The sequence below is a fragment of the Saccostrea echinata genome, unplaced genomic scaffold (genome assembly GCF_033153115.1).
Source record: "Saccostrea echinata isolate AGI-Se365-2 ecotype Australia unplaced genomic scaffold, CSIRO_AGI_Sech_v1 ptg000015l, whole genome shotgun sequence".
Taxonomy (NCBI): Eukaryota; Metazoa; Mollusca; class Bivalvia; order Ostreida; family Ostreidae; genus Saccostrea; species Saccostrea echinata.
The window spans coordinates 383090-399701 of NW_026889764.1; positions in this window are offsets into that span (position 1 = coordinate 383090).

Genomic DNA, 16612 nt, shown 5'->3' on the forward strand with positions numbered 1-16612 from the left:
ATTATTATCTTTTAATAAAGATCATAGTCAAAATCTTATCTCATCTTATCGGAAAATCGGACGGAAGACCTACTCGTTGCTCGCAACGAGATCTCATCTAGTTATTATTAGGGTCTTCCGTCTTCAGCGGAAGACCCTTCTATTATTCTTATGTTTCTTTTTCAAGCTTCTTATTAGGGTCTTCCGTCTTCAGCGGAAGACCCTTCTATTATTCTTATGTTTCTTTTTCACTTTTATTATTATTCTTCTTTTTTTTCTCCTTACCGATTTTGTGCAGAAGATTTCTCGGAGATGAATTGATCGATTTACTTCAAATTTTCAGATTTTATGTCTTATCATCTGAAGTTTGTACCGGCGTTTCTAAATTTGAAAAATCACTTCCGGTCGGAAGTTATCGCCCTTTTATTAAACTTCAGAGGACCTCCTTGTCTGCGATGGAACTCAAAAACGGCTTAAGCTAGTTATTATTATTATTCTTTTTTTCTGCACAAATTTTGTGCAGACGATTTCTCAGAGATGGATTGATGAATTTGCTTCAAATTTTCAGGATTGTTGCTAGGTTATCTGAAGTTAATTCCGGCTGAACGATTTTTTGAAATTCACTTCCGGTCGAAAGTTATCGCCCTTTTATCAAAATTTAGAGGACCTCCTTGTCTGCAATGGAACTCAAAAACGGCTTAAGCTAGAGCGCTGAAATTTTCAGTGATGATAGAGGACATGTTGCCATTTTGCACCTGGGTTTGGATATTTTTCGGAAGTGCCTAGTATGGAAGCTCGGTAGGGGTCGAAATTTAGGACACGAATCATGAGTGAATTTTTGAGACATCTTGTATCATATCTTTTAAAGTATAATTATTTTGTAAAAACATACTGAACAATATTTGTGCAGAATGAGAAGATCTTTAATATGATATCAAGAAAAAAGGGCTGACTTGTCATATTAAGGGCGGAGAGGGGCCAAAAGTATTAAATCAATAACTCTTTAACGATCAATATTTTGGTATACATTACTGAAGCAAAAATGTTTATCTTAACAATTTACAACCTTATATTATGATATATACATCATATGTTACATAATTAGGGGCCATAAGGGGCCAGAAGGCCAAATCTTTGGCACTCTATATCTCGAAAGTGGGAAATATTTTGATCAGCAATATTGAATAAAAGATGTTCAAAATAATGTTCTAAGCAATATTTAACTTTTCGATTTTTGCTAATCGTCCCCATTAAGGAGTTGAAGGGCTGGCCCCTAAATATATCTTTTACATATAGCTCGGAAACGAAAAAGAATTTCTGAATAGTTGTTGAACAAAAAATGTTCAAAATCATAAGAGCTTTAAAGTGGTATGAAGAAAAAGGGGCTGACCCCTCAAAATAGGGGCCGAGAGGGGCCAAAATTCTTTAATCAATAACTTTTTAACAATTAATATTTTGCAATTCATTACTGAAGCAATAATGTTTATCTTAACAATTTACAACTATATATTATGATATACACATCACATGTTACATAATTTGGGGCCATAAGGGGCCAGAAGGCCAAATCTTTGGCACTCTATATCTCGAAAGTGGGAAATGTTTTGAAAAGCAATATTGAATAAAAGATGTTCAAAATAATGTTCTAAACAATATCTAACCTTTCGATTTTTGCTAATCGTCCCCATTAAGGAGTTGAAGGGCTGGCCCCTAATTATATCTTTTGCATATAGCCCGGAAACGAAAAAGAATTTCTGAATAGTTGTTGAACAAAAATTGTTCAAAATCATAAGAGCTTTAAAGTGGTTTGAAGAAAAAGGGGCTGGCCCCTCAAAATAGGGGCCAGAGGGGCCAAAAGTCTTTAGTCAATAACTTTTTAACGATCAATATTTTGCAATTCATTACTGAAGCAAAAATGTTTATCTCAACAATTTACAACTATATATTATAATATTCACATCACATGTTACATCATAATGGGCCAGAAGGCCAAATCTTTGGCACTCTATATCTCGAAAGTGGGAAATGTTTTGATAAGTAATATTGAATAAAAGATGTTCAAAATAATGTTCTAAACAGTAAGTAACCTTTCGATTTTTGCTAAACATCCCCATTACGGAGTTTAAGGGCTGGCCCCTAAATATATCTTTTGCATATATCTTGGAAACGAAAAAGAATTTCTGAATAGTTGTTGAACAAAAAGTGTTCAAAAGCATAAGAGCTTTAAAGTGGTATGAAGAAAAAGTGGCTGGCCCCTCAAAATAGGGAACGAGAGGGGCCGAAAGTCTTAAATCAATAACTATTTAATGATCAATATTTTGTAATATATTACTGAAGCGAAATAGTTCATCTTCACACTCTTTAACTATATACATGTAGCATGGTGTTTACATCATATCTTATGCAATAAGGGATAATTAGGGGTCAGATTGTATAATCTTTGGCGCAATAAATCTTGAAAAGGAAGAATATTTTGATAACCAATATTTTAACAAAAGACGTTCAAAATAATATTCTTAATAATATGCAATCATTCAATTTTTGCTAGACGTCCCCGCTTAGGACTTAAAGGATCTTCCTTTAATATTTCTTTTGCATATATCTCGGAAGGGAAAAAGAATTTCTGAATAGTTGTTGAACAGAAAGTGTTCAAAATCATGAGAGCTTTAAGATGATATCAAGAAAAAAGTGCTGACCACTCAAGTAAAGGGCCAAGATGGGCCGGAAGTGTTTAATCTATAACTTTTTATTGATCAATATTTTGTTACACATTACTGAAGGGAACTTCTTTGTCTTAGGAATTTATTTATATAAGTATTTTCTAATGAAAATCTCAATCAAATTCTTATCTCATCTTATCGAAAATTGGACGGAAGACCCACTCGTTGCTCGCAACGAGATCGCATCTAGTTATTATTCTTTTTTTCTCTACAAATTTTGTGCAGACGATTTCTCGGAGATGGTTTGATGGATTTGCTTCAGATTTTCAAGATTGTTGCTTGGTTATCTGAAGTTAATTCCGGCTAAACAATTTTTTGAAATTCACTTCCGGTCGAAAGTTATCGCCCTTTCATCAAAAGTTAGAGGACCTCCTTGTCTGCAATGGAACTCAAAAACAGCTTAAGCTAGAGCGCTGAAATTTTCAGTGATGATAGAGGACAGGTTGCCATTTTGCACCTGGGTTTGGATATTTTCCGGAAGTGCCTAGTATGGAAGCTCGGTAGGGGTCGAAATTTAGGACACGAATTATGAGTGAATTTTTGAGACATTTTGTATCATATCTTTTAAAGTATAATTATTTTGTAAAAACATACTGAACAATATTTGTGCAGAATGACAAGATCTTTAATATGATATCAAGAAAAAAGGGCTGACTTGTCATATTAGGGGCCGAGAAGGGCCAAATGTATTAAAACAATAACTCTTTAACGATCAATATTTTTCAATTCATTACTGAAGCAAAAATGTTTATCTTAACAATTTACAACTATATATTATGAAATTTATGTCATATGTTACATAATTAGGGGCCATAAGGGGCCAGAATGCCAAATCTTTGGCACTCTATATCTCGAAAGTGGGAAATATTTTGATAAGCAATATTGAATAAAAGATGTTCAAAATAATGTTCTAAACAATATTTAACCTTTCGATTTTTGCTAAACGTCCCCATTAAAGAGTTGAAGGGCTGGCCCCTAAATATATCTTTTCAATATAGCCCGGAAACGAAAAAGAATTTCTGAATAGTTGTTGAACAAAAAGTGTTCAAAATCAAAAGAGCTTTAAAGTGGTATGAAGGAAAAGGGGCTGGCCCCTCAAAATAGGGGCCAGGAGGGGCTGAAAGTCTGTAATCAATAACTCTTTAACGATCAATATTTTTTAATTCATTACTGAAGCAGAAATGTTTACCTCAACAATTTTCAACTATATATTATAATATTCACATCACATGTTACATAATTAGGGGCCATAAGGGGCCAGAAGGCCAAATCTTTGGCACTCTATATCTCGAAAGTGGGAAATATTTTGATAAGCAATATTGAATAAAAGATGTTCAAAATAATGTTCTAAACAATATTCAACCTTTTGATTTTCGCTAAACGTCCCCATTAAGGAGTTGAAGGGCTGGCCCCTAAATATATCTTTTTCATATAGCTCGGAAACGAAAATGAATTTCTGAATAGTTGTTGAACAAAAATTGTTTAAAATCATGAAAGCTTTGAAGTGGTATGAAGAAAAAGGGGCTGGCCCCTCAAAATAGGGGCCAAGAGGGGCCGAAAGTCTTTATTCAATAACTCTTTAACGATCAATATTTTGTAATTCATTACTGAAACAGAAATGTTTACCTCAACTATTTTCAACTATATATTTTGATCTTCACATCGCATGACACATAATTAGGGGTCATAAGGGGCCAGAAGGCCAAATCTTTGGCACTCTATATCTAGAAAATGGGAAATGTTTTGATAAGCAATATTAAATAAAAGATCTTCAAAATAATGTTCTGAACTATATGTAATCTTTCGATTTTTGCGAAACGTCCCCATTAAGGAGTTGAAGGACTGGCCCCTAAATATATCTTTTGCATATATCTCGGAAACGAAAAAGAATTTCTGAATAGTTGTTGAACAAAAAGTGTTTAAAATCATAAGAGCTTTCAAGTGGAATGTAGAAAAAGGGGCTGGCCCCTCAAAATAGGGGCCAAGAAAGGCCGAAAGTTTTTAATCCATGACTTTTTAATGATCAATATTTTGTTACACATTACTGAAGGAAAATTGTTTGTCTTAACAATTTATTTATATGACTAGTTTTTGACGAAAATCTGAGTCAAATTCTTATGTCATCGAATGGAAAATCGGACGGAAGACCCACTCGTTGCTCGCAACGAGATCTCATCTAGTTATTATTAATTAGAGTCTGCCGTCTTCAGCGGAAGACCCTACTATTATTCTTCGGTTTCCTTTTCACCTTTATTAGGGTCTTTCGTCTTCAGCGGAAGACCCTTCTATTATTCTTAGGTTTCTTTTTTACCTTTATTATTATTATTATTATTCTTTTTTTTCTTTACAAAATTTGTGCAGAAGATTTCTCGGAGACGGCTCGTTCGATTTTAGTCAAATTTTCATGGTAGATGCGTTGACATCTGAAGTTAATTCCGGCAATATAGTTTTTTGAAAATCACTTCCGGACGGAAGTTATCGCCCTTTTATTAAAATTCAGAGGACCTCGTTGTCTGTGATGGAACTCAAAAACGGCTTAAGCTAGAGCGCAAAAATTTTCAGTGATGATAGAGGACATGTTGCCATATTGCACCTGGGTTTAGATATTTTCCGGAAGTGCCTAGTATGGAAGCTCGGTAGGGGTCGAAATTTAGGACACGAATCATGAGTGAATTTTTGAGACATTTTGTATCATATCTTTTAAAGTATAATTATTTTGTTAAAAGATATTGAACAATATTTGTGCAGAATAAAAAGGTCTGTAACATGATATCAAGAAAAAAGGACTGACTCATCACATTAGGGGCCGATAGGGGCCGAAAGTCTTTAATCGATAACTCTTAAACAAGCAATATTTTTGTATACATTACTGAAGCAAAATTATTTATCTTAACAAACTACAACTATATATTATGATTTTTACGTCATATGTTACATAAATAAGGGCCACAAGGGGCCAGAATACTTAATCTTTGAAGCTCTATATCTCGAAAAAGGGAAACATTTTGAAAAGCAATATTGAACAAAAGTTGTTTAGAATGATGATCTGAACAATGTGCATCCTTTGAATTTTTCCTAAACAGCCCCTATAAGGACTTAAAGGGACGACCCCTAAATATTTCAAGTCTACATATCTCGAAAAGGAATCGAAACTTCTGAATAGTTGTTGAACAGAAAGTCTTCAAAATGACAAGACCTTCCATGTGATATCAAGAAAAAGGGGCTGATCCCTCAAATTAGGGGCTCAGAGGGGCCAAAAGTCTTTCATCTATATCTCCTTAACGTTAAATATTTTGATATTAATTATTGAGGCAAAAATGTTCATCTTCACAATCTGCAACTATATATCTTAAAATTCTCTTCAAATATTACGTCATTAGGGGCCATAAGGGGCCAGAATGCTTAATCTTTGAAGCTCTATATCTCGAAAAGGGGAAACATTTTGAAAAGCAATATTGAACAAAAGTTGTTTAGAATGATGATTTGAACAATGTGCATCCTTTGAATTTTTCCTAAACAGCCCCTATAAGGACTTAAAGGGACGGTCCCTAAATATTTCAAGTCTACATATCTCGAAAAGGAAACAAAACTTCTGAATAGTTGTTGAACAGAAAGTCTTCAAAATTACAAGACCTTTCATGTGATATCAAGAAAAAGGGGCTGATCCCTCAAATTAGGGGCTCAGAGGGGCCAATTCTTTCATCTATAACTCCTTAACGATAAATATTTTGATATTAATTATTGAAGCAAAAATGTTCATCTTCCCAATCTGCATCTATATCTCTTAAAATTTTCTTCAAATATTACGTAATTAGGGGCCATAAGGGGCCAGAATGCTTAATCTTTGAAGCTTTATATCTCGAAAAGGGGAAACATTTTGAAAAGCAATATTGAACAAAAGTTGTTTAGAATGATAATCTGAACAATGTGCATCCTTTGAATTTTTCCTAAACAGCTCCTATAAGGACTTAAAGGGACGGCCCCTAAATATTTCAAGTCTGCATATCTCGAAAACTGAATAGTTGTTGAACAAAAAGTCTTCAGAATTACAAGACCTTTCATGTGATATCAAGACCCCTCGAATTAGGGGCTCAAAGGGGCTAAAATGTTTAAAATATTTATCAAATATTGCGTTTTTTGGTACCATAATGATCAAAATTCTGTTAAACATAACTGAAGCAAATTGTACATTTTCACTATTTATATATTTATGAACGAAAATCTCAGTCAAATTCGTATCTCATCTTATCAAAAATCGGACGGAAGACCCACTCGTTGCTCGCAACGAGATCGCATCTAGTTAGGGTCTTCCGTCTTCAGCGGAAGACCCTTCTATTATTCTTCGGTTTCTTTTTCACTTTTATTATTATTATTTTTATTCTTTTTTCTTCTTACAAATTTTGTGCAGACGATTTCTCGGAGATGGCTTGTTCAATTTCATTCAAATTTTCATGGTAGATGCGTTGACATCTGAAGTTAATTCCGGCAATTCCTTTAAGGGATATTAACTTCCGGTCGGAAGTTATCGCCCTTTTATCAAAATTTAGAGGACCTCCTTGTCTGCGATGGAACTCAAAAACGGCTTAAGCTAGAGCACTGAAATTTTCAGTGATGATAGAGGACATGTTGCCATTTTGCACCTGGGTTTAGATATTTTCCGGAAGTGCCTAGTATGGAAGCTCGGTAGGGGTCAAATTTTAGGACACGAAACATAAGTGAATTTTTGAGACATTTTGTATCATATCTTTTAAAGTATAATTATTTTGTTAAAACATACTGAACAATATTTGTGCAGAATGACAAGATCTTTAATATGATATCAAGAAAAAAGGGCTGACCTGTCATATTAGGGGCCGAGAGGGGCCAAAAGTATTAAATCAATAACTCTTTAACGATCAATATTTTGGTATACATTACTGAAGCAAAAATGTTTATCTCAACAATCTACAACTATTTATTATAAAATTTATGTCATATGTTACATAATTAAGGGCCATAAGGGGCCAGAATGCCAAATCTTTGACGCTTTATATCTTAAAACTATGAAATATTTTGATAATCAATATTGAACAAAAGATGTTCAAAATAATGTTCTAAACAATATGCAACCTTTCATTTTTTGCTAAACATCCCCATTAAGGAGTTGAAGGACCGGCCCCTAAATACTTCTTTTGCAAATATCTCAGAAACGAAAAAGAATTTCTGACTAATTGTTGAACAAAAAGTGTTCAAAATCATGAGAGCTTTAAAATGATGTGAAGAAAAAGGGGCTGGACCCTCAAAATAGGGGCTGAGAGGGGCCGAAAGTCTTTGATCAATTACTCTTTAACGATCAATATTTTGTAATGCATTACTGAAGCAAAAATGTTTATCTCAACACTTTACAACTATATATTATAATATTTACATCAAATGTTACATAATTAGGGGCCATAAGGGGCCAGAATGCTAAATCTTTGACGCTTTCTATCTTAAAACTATGAAATATTTTGATAAGCAATATTGAACAAAAGATGTTAAAAATAATGTTCTAAACAATATGCAACCTTTCATTTTTTGCTAAAAGTCCCCATTAAGGAGTTGAAGGACCTGCCCCTAAATACTTCTTTTGCAAATATCTCAGAAACGAAAAAGAATTTCTGACTAATTGTTGAACAAAAAGTGTTCAAAATCATGAGAGCTCTAAAATGATGTGAAGAAAAAGGGGCTGGACCCTCAAAATAGGGGCTGAGAGGGGCCGAAAGTCTTTGATCAATTACTCTTTAACGATCAATATTTTGTAATGCATTACTGAAACAAAAATGTTTATCTCAACAATTTACAACTATATATTATGATATTCACATCATATGTTACATAATTAGGGGCCATAAGGGGCCAGAATGCTAAATCTTTGACGCTTTATATCTCAAAAGTTGGAAATATTTTGATAAGCAATATTGAACAAAAGATGTTCAAAATAATGTTCTAAACAATATGCAACCTTTCATTTTTTGCTAAAAGTCCCCATTAAGGAGTTGAAGGACCGGCCCCTAAATATATCCTTCGCACATATTTTGTAAAAGAAAAAGAATTTTTGAATAGTTGTTGAACAAAAAGTGTTCAAAATCATGAGAGCTTTAAGGTGATATCAATGAAAAGGGTCTGACCCCTTAAATAAGGGGCCGAGAGGGGCCAAAAGTATACAATCAATAACTCTTTAATGATCAATATTTTGTAATATATTACTGAACCGAAATAGTTCATCTTCACACACTTTTTCTAAATAACATGATGTTGATATCATATGTTACGCAATAAGGGGTCTTTAGGGGGCCAGATTGCATAATCTTTGGCACAATATATCTCGAAAAGGAAGAATATTTTGATAAACAGTATTGAACAAAAGACGTTCAAAATAATATTCTGAACAATATGCACTCTTTCAATTTTTGCTAGACGTCCCCATTTAGGACTTGAAGGGCCGACCCTTAATATTTCTTTTGCATATATCCCGAAAACAAAAAAGAATTTCTGAATAGTTGTTGAACAAAAAGTGTTCAAAATCATGAGAGCTTTAAGATGATATCAAGAAAAAGGGGCTGACCTCTCACATTAGGGGCCAAGAAGGGCCGAAGGTCTTTAATCTATTACCCTTTAATGATCAATATTTTGTTAAACATTACGGTATTAAAGCAAAATTGTTCGTCTTAACAATTTATTTATATCATTATATTTGATCGAAAATCTCAGTCAAATTCTTATCTCATCTTATCAAAAATCGGACGGAAGACCCACTCGTTGCTCGCAACGAGATCTCATCTAGTTATTATTATTTTTATTCTTTTTTCTTCTTACAAATTTTGTGCAGACAATTTCTCGAAGATGGCTTGTTCAATTTCATTCAAATTTTCAAGGTAGATGCGTCGATATTTGAACTTAATTCCGGCAATATCGTTTTTTGAAAATCACTTCCGGTCGGAAGTTATCGCCCTTTTATTAAAATTTAGAGGACCTCCTTGTCTGCGATGGAACTCAAAAACGGCTTAAGCTAGAGCTCTGAAATTTTCAGTGATGATAGAGGACATGTTGCCATATTGCACCTGGGTTTGGATATTTTCCGGACGTGCCTAGTATGGAAGCTAGGTAGGGGTCAAAATTTAGGACACGAAACATGAGTGAATTTTTGAGACATTTTGTATCATATCTTTTAAAGTATAATTATTTTGTTAAGACATACTGAACAATATTTGTGCAGAATGACAAGATCTTTAATATGATATCAAGAAAAAAGGGCTAACCTGTCATATTAGGGGCCGAGAGGGGTCAAAAGTATTAAATCAATAACTCTTTAACGATCAATATTTTGGTATACATTACTGAAGCAAAAATGTTTATCTTAACAATTTACAACTATTTATTATAAAATTTATGTCATATGTTACATAATTAAGGGCCATAAGGGGCCAGAATACCAAATCTTTGACGCTTTATATCTTAAAACTATGAAATATTTTAACAAGCAATATTGAACAAAAGATGTTCAAAATAATGTTCTAAACAATATGCAGCCTTTTATTTTTTGCTAAACGTCCCCATTAAGGAGTTGAAGGGCTGGCCCCTAAATACTTCTTTTGCAAATATCTCACAAACAAAAAAGAATTTCTGACTAATTGTTGAACAAAAAGTGTTCAAAATCATGAGAGCTTTAAAATGATGTGAAGAAAAAGGGACTGGACCCTCAAAATAGGGGCTGAGAGGGGCCGAAAGTCTTTGATCAATTACTCTTTAACGATCAATATTTTGTCATGCATTACTGAAGCAAAAATGTTTATCTCAACAGTTTACAACTATATATTATGATATTCACATCAAATGTTACATAATTAGGGGCCATAAGGGGCCAGAATGCTAAATCTTTGACGCTTTATTTCTTAAAACAATGAAATATTTTGATAAGCAATATTGAACAAAAGATGTTCAAAATAATGTTCTAAACAATATGCTACCTTTCATTTTTTGCTAAACGTCCCCATTAAGGAGTTGAAGGACCGGTCCCTAAATATATCCTTCGCATATATTTTGGAAAAGAAAAAGAATTTTTGAATAGTTGTTGAACAAAAAGTGTTCAAAATCATGAGAGCTTTAAGGTAATATCAATGAAAAGGGTCTGACCCCTTAAATAAGGGGCCGGGAGGGGCCAAAAGTATACAATCAATAACTCTTTAATGATCAATATTTTGTAATATATTACTGAACCGAAATAGTTCATCTTCACACACTTTTTCTAAATAACATGATGTTGATATCATATGTTACGCAATAAGGGGTCTTTAGGGGGCCAGATTGCATAATCTTTGACGCAATATATCTCGAAAAGGAAGAATATTTTGATAAACAGTATTGATCAAAAGACGTTCAAAATAATATTCTGAACAATATGCACTCTTTCAATTTTTGCTAGACGTCCCATTTAGGACTTGAAGGGCCGACCCTTAATATTTCTTTTGCATATATCCTGAAAACAAAAAAGAATTTTTGAATAGTTGTTGAACAAAAAGAGTTCAAAATCATGAGAGCTTTAAGATGATATCAAGAAAAAGGGTCTGACCTCTCACATTAGGGGCCAAGAAGGGCCGAAGGTCTTTAATCTATTACCCTTTAATGATCAATATTTTGTTAAACATTACGGTATTAAAGCAAAATTGTTCGTCTTAATTTATTTATATCATTATATTTGATCGAAAATCTCAGTCAAATCCTTATCTCATCGAAAATCGGACGGAAGACCCACTCGTTGCTCGCAACGAGATCTCATCTAGTTATTCTTCTTTTTTTTCTCCTTACCGATTTTGTGCAGAAGATTTCTCAGAGATGAATTGATCGATTTACTTCAAATTTTCAGAGTTTATGTCTTATCATCTGAAGTTTGTACCGGCATTTCAAAATTTGAAAAATCACTTCCGGTCGGAAGTTATCGCCCTTTTATTAAAATTCAGAGGACCTCCTTGTCTGTGATGGAACTCAAAAACGGCTTAAGCTAGAGCGCTGAAATTTTCAGTGATGATAGAGGACATGTTGCCATATTGCACCTGGGTTTGGATATTTTCCGAAAGTGCCTAGTATGGAAGCTCGGTAGGGGTTGAAATTTAGGACACGAATCAGGAATGAATTTTTGAAACATTTTATGTCATATCTTTTAAAGTATAATTATTTTGTTAAAACATACTGAACAATATTTGTGCAGAATGACAAGATCTTTATCAAAATATCAAGAAAAACGGGCTGACTTGTCATATTAGGGGCCGAGAGGGGCCAAAAGTATTAAATCAATAACTCTTTAACGATCAATATTTTTTAATGCATTACTGAAGCAAAAATGTTTATTTTAACAATTTACAACTATATATTACAATATTCACATCATACGTTACATAATTAGGGGCCATAAGGGGCCAGAATGCTAAATCGTTGACGCTTTATATCTCAAAAGTGGGAAATATTTTGATAAGCAATATTGAACAAAAGATGTTCAAAATAACGTTCTAAACAATATGCAACCTTTCATTTTTTGCTAAACGTACCCATTAAGGAGTTGAAGGGCCGGCCCCTAAATATTTCTTTTGCAAATGTCTAAGAAACAAAAGAGAATTTCTGATTAGTTGTTGAACAAAAAGTGTTCAAAATCATAAGAGCTTTAAAGTGATATGAAGAAAAAGGGGCTGGCCTCTCATAATAGGGACTGAAAGGGGCCGAAAGTCTTTGAACAATAACTCTTTAATGATCAATATTTTTTAATGCATTACTGAAGCAAAAATGTTTATTTTAACAATTTACAACTATATATTATGATATTCACATCATATGTTACATAATTAGGGGCCATAAGGGGCCAGAATGCTAAATCGTTGACGCTTTATATCTCAAAAGTGGGAAATATTTTGATAAGCAATATTGAACAAAAGATGTTCAAAATAATGTTCTAAACAATATGTAACCTTTTGTTTTTTGCTAAAAGTACCCATTAAGGAGTTGAAGGGCCAGTCCCTAAATATATCTTTCGCATATATCTTGGAAACGAAAAAGAATTTCTGAATAGTTGTTGAACAAAACGTGTTCAGAATCATGAGATCTTTAAAGTGGTATGAAGAAAAAGGGACTGGCCCCTCAAAATAGGGGACGAAAGGGGCCAAAAGTATTAAATCAATAACTCTTTCGCAATCAATATTTTGGTATACATTACTGAAGCAAAAATGTTGATCTTAACAATCTTCAACTATATATAATAATATTTATGTCATATGTTACATAATTAGGGGGCAAAAGGGGCCAGAATGCCAAATCTTCGACGCTTTATATCTCAAAAGTGGGAAATATTTTGATAAGCAATACTGAACAAAAGATGTTTAGAATAATGTTCTGAACAACATGCAACCTTTTAGTTTTTGATAAACGTACCCATTAAGGAGTTGAAGGGCCAGCCCCTAAATATATCTTTCGCATATATCTCGGAAACGAAAAAGAATTTCTAAATAGTAGTTGAACAAAAAATGTTCAAAATCATGAGAGCTTTAAAGTGGTATAAAGAAAAAGGGGCTGGCCCCTCAAAATAAGGGCCCAGAGGGACTAATCAATAACTGTTTAAGGATCAATATTTGTAATTCATTATTGAAACAAAAATGTTTATCTCAACAACTTTCAACTATAGATTATGATATTTACATCACATGTTACATGATTAGGGACCAAAAGGGCCAGAAATATCTCGAAAGTGGGAAATGTTCTGATAAGCAATATTGAATAAAAGATGTTCAAAATAATGTTCTGAACAATATATAACCTTTCAATTTTTGCTAAACGTCCCCATTTGGGAGTTGAAGGGCCAGTTTTAAGATTGTATTGATCAAGAAAAGGAGCTGACCACTCTTATAAGGGGCCAAGTAGGCCGAAAGTCTTCACTAATCTATTTCTTTTTAATGATCAATATTTTGTTACACGTGCACATTACTGAAGCAAAAGTGTTCGTCTTAACAATTTACTTATATCAATATTTCTAAACGAAAATCTGAGTCAAATTCTAATCTCATCTTATCGAAAAAGCGGACGGAAGACCCACTCGTTGCTCGCAACGAGATCGCATCTAGTTATTATTCTTTTTTTCTGCACAAATTTTGTGCAGACGATTTCTCGGAGATGGATGGATAGATTTGCTTCAGATTTTCAGGATAGTTACTAAATTATCTGAAGTTAATTCCGGCTGAACAGTTTTTTGAAATTCACTTCCGGTCGAAAGTTATCGCCCTTTTATCAAAATTTAGAAGACCTCCTTGTCTGCGATGGAACTCAAAAACGGCTTAAGCTAGAGCGCTGAAATTTTCCATGATGATAGAGGACATGTTGCCATTTTGCACCTGGGTTTGGATATTTTCCGGAAGTGCCTAGTATGGAAGCTCGGTAGGGGTCGAAATTTAGGACACGAATTATGAGTGAATTTTTGAGACATTTTGTATCATATCTTTTAAAGTATAATTATTTTCCTAAAACATATTGAACAATATTTGTGCAGAATGACAAGATCTTTAATATGATATCAAGAAAAAAGGGCTGACATCATATTAGGGGCCGAGAGGGGCCAAAAGTATTAAATCAATAACTCTTTAACGATCAATATTTTGGTATACATTACTGAAGCAAAAATGTTTATTTTAACAATTTACAACTATATATTATAATATTTATGTCATATGTTACATAATTAGGGGCCATGAGGGGCCAGAAGGCCAAATCTTTGGCACTCTATATCTCGAAAGTGGGAACTGTTTTGATAAGCAATATAGAATAAAAGATGTTCAAAATAATGTTCTAAACAGTATGTAACTTTTCGATTTTTGCTAAACGTCTCCATTAAGGAGTTGAAGGGCTGGCCCCTAAATATATCTTTTGCATATATCTCGGAAACGAAAAAGCATTTCTGAATAGTTGTTGAACAAAAAGTGTTCAAAATAATAAGAGCTTTAAGGTGGTATGAAGAAAAAGGGGCTGGCCCCTAAAAATAGGGTCCGAAAGGGGCCAAAAGTCATTAAACAATAACTCTTTAATGATCAACATTTTGCAAATCATTACTGAAGCAAAAATGTTTATTTCAACAATTTTCAACTATATATTATGATATTGACATCACGTGTTATATAATTAGGGGCCATGAGGGGCCAGAAGGCCAAATGTTTGGCACTCTATATCTCGAAAGTGGGAAATGTTTTGATAAGCAATATACAATAAAAGATGTTCAAAATAATGTTCTAAACAGTATGTAACTTTTCGATTTTTGAAAATCTCAGTCAAATTCTTATCTCATCTTATCGAAAATCGGACGGAAGACCCACTCGTTGCTCGCAACGAGATCGCATCTAGTTATTATTAGGGTCTTCCGTCTTCAGCGGAAGACCCTTCTATTATTCTTATGTTTCTTTTTCACTTTTATTATTATTCTTCTTTTTTTTCTCCTTACCGATTTTGTGCAAAAGATTTCTCGGAGATGAATTGATCGATTTACTTCAAATTTTCAGAGTTTATATCTTATCATCTGAAGTCTGTACCAGCATTTCAAAATTTGAAAAATCACTTCCGGTCGGAAGTTATTGCCCTTTTACCAAAATTCAGAGGACCTCCTTGTCTGCGATGGAACTCAAAAACGGCTTAAGCTAGAGCGCTGAAATTTTCAGTGATGATAGAGGAAATGTTGCCATTTTGCACCTGGGTTTGGATATTTTCCGGAAGTGCCTAGTATGGAAGCTCGGTAGGGGTCAAAATTCAGGACACGAATCATGAGTGAATTTTTGAGACATTTTGTATCATATCTTTTAAAGTATAATTATTTTGTTAAAACATATTGAACAATATTTGTGCAGAATGACAAGATCTTTAATATGATATCAAGAAAAAAGGGCTGACTTATCATATTAGGGGCCGAGAGGGGCCGAAAGTATTAAATCAATAACTCTTTAAAGATCAATATTTTGGTATAAATTACTGAAGCAAAAATGTTTATCTTAACAATTTACAACTATATATTATAATATTGATGTCATATGCTATATAATAAGGGGCCATAAAGGGCCAGAATGCCAACTCCTTGGCACTCTATATCTCCAAAGTAGGAAATATTTTGATAAGCAATATTGAATAAAATATGTTCAGAATAATGTTTTAAACAATATGTAACCTTTTGTTTTTTGCTAAACGTCCCCATTAAGGAGTTGAAGGGCTGGCCCCTAAATATATCTTTTGCAAATATCTCAGAAACGAAAAAGAATTTCTGAATAGTTGTTGAACAAAAGCCTTAAAAATCATAAGAGCTTTAATGTGGTATGAAGAAAAAGGGGCTGGCCCCTCAAAATAGGGGCTGAGAGGGGCCAAAAGTCTTTAATCAATAACTCTTTTATGATCAATATTTTGTAATTCATTACTGAAGCAAAAATGTTTATCTCAACTATTTCCAACTATATATTATGATATTCACATTACATGTTACATAATTAGGGGCTATAAGGGGCCAAAAGGCCAAATCTTTGTCACTCTATATCTCGAAAGTGGGAAATGATTTGATAAGCAATATTGAATAAAAGATGTTCAAAATAATGATCTGATCAATATGTAACCTTTCGATTTTTGCTAAACGTCCCCGTTAAGGAGTTGAAGGGCTGGCCCCTAAATATATCTTTTGCATATATCTCAGAAACGAAAAAGAATTTCTGAATAGTTTTAGAACAAAAAGTGTTCAAAATCATAAGAGCTTTAAAGTGGTATGAAGAAAAAGGGGCTGGCCCCTCAAAATAGGGGCTAAAAGCGCCGAAAGTCTTTAATCAATAACTCTTTAATGATCAATATTTTGTTATATATTACTGAAGCGAAATAGTTCATATTCACACTCTTTA